We start from the raw sequence: 8,250 nt of genomic DNA on the forward strand, positions 1-8,250 counted from the left end.
CTAAATCTGAGATGATCATTATTCTTATCAACAATGTCCCGTGCGCCCACAAATTCAGCCTTTTAACTAAAATCCACTTTTAACTAAGAATATTCCTCTGACAGTTTTCCAAGCAAGAAGAAATTACAAAATATTTTTTTCAGTTAGGGATAGCAACATTAGGGCCAGGTTTCATTCAGAACAGGCACATCAGCTCCATCTGAGGAGAGGGCAGAGACAAGGATTTTGTATGTTTTTCAAAAAATACAAAATACTTGTGACAAAGCTTCAGCAAGGTAGCTAACTGCTGATAAATAAAACTTTGCCAACTTGGAGGAAAAAAGAAGACAGAAAAATAATCTGATTAAAAGAAAATAGCACAGTGATATTAAAACTTCAAGTGTTTTAACTGTGTAATAAATATATCAGAGGGAGAGATTAAAACTTCTGAAATAAAGGGAAAGGGAATAATTTATTAATTATTTATTATTAACAACTATTAATGACTATAATAATTATAATGTTTTATTCTATATTCTATATTTTATACAATAAAATATGTTATTATTATTATAATTAGCTATTAATTATTATTATTACTAAAGGAGTTGCTGTCTATTCATTTAGCTTCTTTCATTTTCTGTGATACACATTTTAAGGGAAATAGGTTGCTGGGCTTCCTACAGCAGTGTGTGTGTTCTGTGTTGATTTTTTAGAACATGCAAAATCTGTCAGGGCTGGCTGGTCTTCCTTAGGTCCTATTTTATTATCAGTGATAAAGAATCCTTGGAATTCCTCCTGTTTCCACTCAGCATCATCCAGTGGTTAGAATGTGGTACAGTGAAGAAGGCAACACTGCATCCTCCCAGGGAATGATGTGGAATTCTGGCTGTGAACAGTTTTTGACCAAAAACCTCTCTGACAGAGGAGAACAAGGCAGGGGGTATTTTATTGCAGCAGACATAAATGGAAGTACCATCTGGATGAAGTGCAGTGACAGAGAGAAGGAATCAGTTAGCTGAAATTGTCCGTGCCTAGGAATGAAATCTAGGAAAAAATCAGCACAAGTTCAAACTTCTGTTGTTTTTGAACCATAGAGATTTTTATGCTTACCTGGCTTGTGAGACTTGGTGACAGGGTATATGGGACTTCTGTGTTTACACTAAATTAAATAATATTTCAGTGGTTTTTTTAAAAAGTTTAATTCTCTATTTCTGCTATGTACGGACTAGTAGGCTCAAATTTATTTGGTTTTTCCTCTTATTGTTCTTATGAGTCCTTAATCCCAACTGGCTGTAATACCAGTGTACTTCATCTGTACATATTAAGCCAATTTCTAGGACTTCATATCAAAATTGAAGAGGCAGGCAAAGTCTGTGCCCCAACTATCACTGATGCTCAGGATAGAAATCAAGAAAAAGAATTAAGAGATTCACATACTATGGATAATGCCTTAAGTAGATCAAGCTTAAAATGCATAAGCTCTCAGAGCAGAAACTGCTGGGTCCACATTTATTTTCCCTGTGTGTCCCCATATCAGGCTTAGCTGATGATCCCCTCTGGAGCTGGTCACTCCTTCATCTGGTGCAATTTTAAGTCAGCGCTAGGTATTGTTTGGGTCTTATCTCCCTGCCAAGTCACCCTGTGGTAAGGGTCAAAAAGGGACAGAAGTGCCACCCCGACAGAAGAGGCCAGAAAAAAAGGTGAAATTCAGTGTGGGAGAGCAGCCTGAGTGCTCTGCACGGGCCCCTCTGCTTTCATTTCACGACCAAGAACGTGTTTGCCTCGTGCCATTTCAGCCTTTTCTCCCAATTTTCTTGTTGCCGTGGCCTAAAAATGAGCTCCTTTTGCAGTATTTTTCCCTTACTTATAAATGTTGTGGATTTCATTTTAGTCTTGTGATCTCCATGAGACTCCTTTTCCTTTTGCTCTCGAGTATTGATTTGTAAGGACTGTTTTGATAAGATGCTGGTAATCACAACCCCTGTGATAAAAGCAACTGTGGAAAATCCCTTTTGCTCACATCATCAACAGATCTGGGAGTGCCCAGATCCATGGCTGGTGGGTGGGCAGCACTGCAGGAAAATTCCCCATCTCTTGGTTCTGGCAGCTCCTACTACACAGAGGCAGCTGGAATGTGAACTTCTTCCTCTTGCTTTGCCTCTGAAATCATTTCATAGTGCTTCAAATATTGCAAAAATGAAGGGGGGAAGAGAGAAGAGGGCATTTTTTTCACTCTAAGGGATTTTTAAACTTGACTTTTATTTGGGGAGAAAGTATTCAAACACTCACTGGTCAACCCTACAGCTCCTCTGCTCCATTGCTTGTAGAAGCGACAGAATTGAAAGAGCTGATGCCGTGAACAAAAGGCAGAAGCTATGATAATTCACAGTTTGGCTTTGCCAGTGCACTTCTTTTTAAAAAATACATTAAACAGTGCACTTCAAATTTCTTGCACTTTTCAGTTGATTGACTTCTGTCTAAAAGCCTCCTTAGAACTGAATCGTGCACATTTCCAGTTTAACTGCACATTGCTAAGCATAATTGCTATATAGCCAGTTTATTTTATAGCTTCCAGCTTATTCACTTCGTTACATAACTTCTTAATTTGAGGATTAAATGAGGAAGCGATTAGTCACTTTTTCCATGTAACTCCTTTCTCATGAACTTCAGCACCCCTGCTTTGTCTGTTCACTATTTATCAGCATGGAAGGATAAATGCAGGTTCTAATTATTTTTTTCCCCAGAGAATCACACAGATATGGAAAGTCAAAATTCTGTAAGCACATATGCATTGGAATTCAATTTCCTGCAGCTTTTTACAAAAAGGTTTTTTTACAAAAGGGTTTTTTTACAAAGATCAAGGAAATGATGGTATAAAACATTAAAACACAGTGCATGTGATAACACGACATCTATATGTTTATGGAAGTCCCAATGGCAAAGAGACAAGAATCTTCCTTGTGCATTGCAGCATTTACTGAAAAGTGTAAAGATTAAACAATTTTATTTCTAATAATATTTCAATAAATATGTTTTATTAATTAGAACTTATTCTACATATTAATTAGAAATTTTCTAATATAGAGATTATATAGATTATATAGAAATAAAAGCTATATATATAAATATATAGAAATATTCTATATATTAATTAGAAATTATTAATTTATTAATTTAGATTAATACGACACAAAAAACCCCATGACAGCCAGCTTGGGCACAAGCCAGTCTTAAGCTTCAAGTCACTGCAGAAAGTTATTAAGTTGTCATACAGAAACTATTCCAGAAAAAAGAAAAAGAAATGTTGAGATTTTTTTTTTTTTTTAGGAAAAGAGATGTTGAGAATTTTTTTTTTAATTTTAAGGTTAAAATTATTTTTGTAGTTTGGTTTATGTTGATTGATTTATTTTTTATTTTTATGTTTTATTTTCATATTGGGTGTTACTAGAGCAAGTTTTTTAATGTTAGATCATTTATTTTTGATGTATGTTGAGATAGTAGGTTAAATTTTATTTTTATGAATGAAAAACATTTTTTGTGGTTATTGAAAAGATGTTATTAAATGTCGATTGAACTAAAGAAGTACTGTTATACTAAAATGTTTGATTTTTGTATATAGCGTGATAATGAGACATATTTTTAATTAAAACCTGTAGAGATATAGCTTACACATGTGGAGAGAGCCAAAATCTTTGCAGTCTGCCTTCCACAATGGGAGCATCTTGGTGTTTCTAAACACATCCCACTGGTGTCCCTGGTGGGAGCCAAGGATTTGTGTTCTGGGGGGTTTTACAGAGCCAGGCTGAAAGGGCCCCACTTGTTCCCTGCTAACAGGCATGTCCCAGTGGACAGCTGCTGCACGAGGGACACTCAGGGGAAGTGAAACCTTGCAGGAGCCCAGCTCCCTTTACATTTATTTAATACCCATGAAGGAATGGGGAATAATGCTAATAATACACCACTGCCAAACAGGTCTGTCCTTTCCATCAAGTCCAGGCAGCAGCACCCTGCAGCTGTTGTGGTACAAGCAGGGAAAAAAAGAGTTTGAATGGGGAACAGCAGGCACCTTGTGCCTCCTCTGCGGAGCCACAACCTCCTTCCTTACAAGGATTAGTACCTTAGAAACTATATATTCTTCAGCTGCAGTCACAGCTTCCTGCTTGTACTTGTAGGCATTTGTGTGTTTTCTGGAAATATTCACAGTAGGCATTTTCTGGAAAAACCCTCTTTGCCCAGGATTTTGCTCCTAGGAAGCTGAGAAGCCACAGAGAAAAATGAAAACAATAATTATCTGATTGCTTCTCCTGTGTTTGCTGCTTTGGAAAGTGTTTGGCGATTGTTTACCAACAGGTGATTGTTTAATTGGTTTCATGTGAACTGTTTTAACTTAATGACCAATCAGGGCCAAGCTGTGTTGGGAGTCTGGAAGGAGTCACAAGTTTTTCATTAGTATCCTTCTAGCCTTCTGTCCGTATCCTTTCTGTATTCTCTAGTATAGTTTAGTATACTATTTCTAATATAATATAGTATTTTAAAATAATAAATTAGCCTTCTAAGAACATGGAGTCAGATGCATCATTTCCTTCCAACGACGGGGGACACAGAAAATACAACATTAGTGCATTTGAGAGATCAGTTCAGGACTTTCCAACATCACACAGGCAAGCCTGGCATTTGCAGGCACTGCATGCAACAAATGTACTTGTTGTGGCTTTGAGAAGCTCCACTGTTGCTCCTCACATGAGCACTGATCTGCACATGAAGGCTTTTGCAGTGGGTCTGTTTCAATCAATTCCCTTTGCAAGAGAGAAAATACAATTATTAACTAACTGGCTTTGTCTTAGCAGTCATAAGCTGACATCCTGGAAAGTGACTGTCTTGGTTTGAACAGACAGGTGTCTGCTAAGGAAGGCAGGAGTCTCCCTTGAAATGGAAAATGTAAAACCCCTCCCTCTGAATTATTATAATTTTGAAATTAAGGCGCTCTCAGACAAAGATATGGGAGCAGGAATAACAGTTCTTTATTAGGAAAATCAAAAAATACAAATTCAATAGGACAAAAAAAAAAACCCATAAAAAGCCACAGCCAGAGTGAGAGCAGTCCCTGCCCCCTGTGTGTCAGGGGGTGTCCCAGCCCCATCCCAGGGGGGCTCAGCCCTCCTGCAGTGCCAGCTGTGGCTCTGCTGCAGCAGGGATCCTGCACAAGGGGGGAGTTTTCCTCTGCAGCTCCAGGGCTGCTGCAGATGGGCCTGGGCTCCCTCTGGCCATGCAGGGCAGCAGAAAGCTGCTCCTCTGGCAGTGCAGGGGGCAAAGGCTGCTGTGCTGTGCCAGGCTCAGATTGGATCCAGGCAGGAATGCTTGGCTCCTCCCCTGGGCGGAGCATCTCCCCATGGGATGCTGGGATTGGATCAGCCCTGCAGGGACACTCAGTGGCCATGGACAGCAGAGATCTCCTGGAGGGAGGGTTGGCTGTGGGAGAGAGAAAGGAAAAACTGCCCCAGGAACAGCAGAGAACTGCCCCAGCTCTGACAGATGACAATGGAATACACACTTGTCTTACAGCCCAGTACAGTGACGTGTATAGATCCGTGGCAGCCATGTGAGATGAGGGAGGAGGATTAGGTCATAAATACTGTGAAGGTAGTTTGAAAACACATATTTGATCTCTGTAGCTGATGAAGTTCCTTCTTTTAGGACAGCTGCCAGTGCCTTCACTGCTTTGGCTTCTGCCAGGTTTTCCAAGACTGTCTTTGGTACCTATCAAACAGCAAAACTTTCCAGTGGTCCCCAAAAGCAGTACAAAAGCCTGAATTCAGAACCAGGTTTGCTGAGACTAACAGATTTTGGCATCATTCCATACCTCCTTCCCTTCATTAAGTGGAGCCGTGCTGTACTCAGGGATCAGTGATCCCCTCGCTGGCTGTGAAGAATCTCTGGGGTTGTGGCTAGCCTAGCAGTGGAATATTTATAGTGGAGTTTACAAACGGCTCCAGGTTTCCAACTAGGAGTACAATTATCACAGGAAAATGATGTGTGAGTGCTGCCACTCTGTGCAAATGTGCAGGGCTGGTAAGTGCTGCTTAACCAGTTTATATCAGAAAAACAAGGGTTGTGCACTTTGCTGGGGGTCTGAATGTTATATTACAGGTGAAGGGCTACAGCCTGTGGTTTGTGACCCCTCACCATTCAGTCAGTATATTGTGTACATACATCAGCAGAGCAAATGAGTATCACATGCCCACTCTTCCTCAAGGAGCTGGCTTATAAACTCAAACAGCTAAATTGAGGTAACAAGTGGTTTGTTTCGACCTGTTTGGGGTAATTTGGAGTTTATACTCCGGAAACAACGTAAACACAACCTTTTTTTTTTTCTTTAGAGTGAGTAGTAGAACTTTATTTAAGGGTAATACATTTCTTGAGGTATTTCTTAGGGTTTGCAAGTGTTAAAAGAGGACTTTTTTGCAATGTTTTGATTAACTAAGTTATACTAGTTCACAGGAAACTATTGTATCTTCTGAGTCAAGAAGGTGTTAGATTTTCCTTGCCTACTAAAGCCACTATATATTTATCAAGCTTTGAGATGAGTATTTCATTGAGTTTGTGGTGGCAGAGGTGGTGTGTGGTTCACACGTTTCTTACTGTTGTTTTCTCATGGCAGGTTTCCTGTGATAAGCCATACTCCAAAAATACCCGAGTTTGTCCTCCCCTCAGTGTTAACTCACATTTAAATATTTTAATGGATTAGATTAGAATATTTTAGTAGATTTAACATAAATATTTAGGCACCCTATAGCCAGCAGCAAGCAATGATAAAATACTTTTCAACTGCCTGTTCAAAATTTGTGTCTATTTATTGTTATCTCTAAGATCTCTAATCCTTGTGCCTGACTCCTAGCAAGGTCCTACCATGAATAAATCATGAGTGCTGGCTTACCTAGCTAGGAAAGCCAGGAAAGGGGCTGAGTGTAGACCAAGCTTAGGTAACTTAGGTAGTTACCTAAGCCTGACCTCATTCTGAATTAATTTGTAGTGAGAATTCAAAGTTAGTTCCTTCACAAGCACAGGTGAGTGTGTACAAAAATACCTTTCAAATCTACCTGAAGGAACTCAGTCATGTGAAATTCACTGAAAATCAATGTAGCTTATCCTCCAAGATCAACTGGATTCCTACAAAAGTGTCAAACATAATATTTCACTTCGCTTGTGCAAGAGGGTTCTGCTCAGTGTGGCACAGTTCTGGAGTGGAAGGATTAGATGGACACTAAAATGACAGAGAGCTTTTTCAGTGGGCCATGGTGGGGGATCTTCTCTTTGCATTTGCCTAGGAGAATGTGGAGAGAAAATCTGAAATGCAGCTCCTCTAGTCCACAGGTTAGAGATAAAAATACAACTTTCCCGCAAAATGCATTTTCCATAAAAATTTCGATTGTAGGGATCTTGGTGATTGCAGATTGTCAGTCTCACTGCTTCACAGGAAACTGAGCTTTGCTTCAGAGCAACTCAGACCTAGGGTGGTGAATTCCAGAGAAGACGTAGGAAAGCCTAGGGAGGTCTGGCCTGAGAGTGGAAGATTCAGCTTGGAAAGATGGACAAATCATTAAATTCATGGTGGAGGTAAATTCAGAGGACAAACAGGGAGTTAGAATATGGAACAGGAGGCAGCAGGAACAACTTGCATTTGTCAGATTTCTCATCTCTTTACATTGTTGTTTTCAATGCAGGAGCCAGGGAAAGTGTCAGCCTACTTATTCTAACTTTACTCGGATCTTCTCTAAATCCTGCTAATCTAAATTAGCACTGATCTAAACCAGCACTGCCATGGTACCTGATGTGTAACTCCTCATGCAGTGAAAAACTATTCTATCATTGTCTTCAGTGGAATTTTGAGTATAAGCAGAGATTAAGTATTTGCTTAAGTGATCATTTCAGGTGAGTCACACCTGTAAGATCTTTTAAAACACCAGCATTTCAGAGCAGCATATAGAATTATCAGGGAAGGATTCCAAAACACTTCATAAAAATAAAAGCATTAGTAATTGTCTAAGTGTAAATCAGAAGGGTACAGGCCTTCCCTATTTTTCCAGCATGTTCCCCAACCCCCTACTTTTAGATGAAAGTGCTGCAGTAAAGAAAACAGCACATTTTCAGCCATAACTCTGTATTTTCCTTTGTGGTCTGTTTATCTTAGATGGATTGAGTTTTAGTTTGTTATGTCACAAACTAACAGGCACTATATTTACCAAAAATATAAATCTGTAATGAAATATC

This window comes from Melospiza georgiana, chromosome 10 (assembly GCF_028018845.1).
Source record: "Melospiza georgiana isolate bMelGeo1 chromosome 10, bMelGeo1.pri, whole genome shotgun sequence".
NCBI lineage: Eukaryota > Metazoa > Chordata > Aves > Passeriformes > Passerellidae > Melospiza > Melospiza georgiana.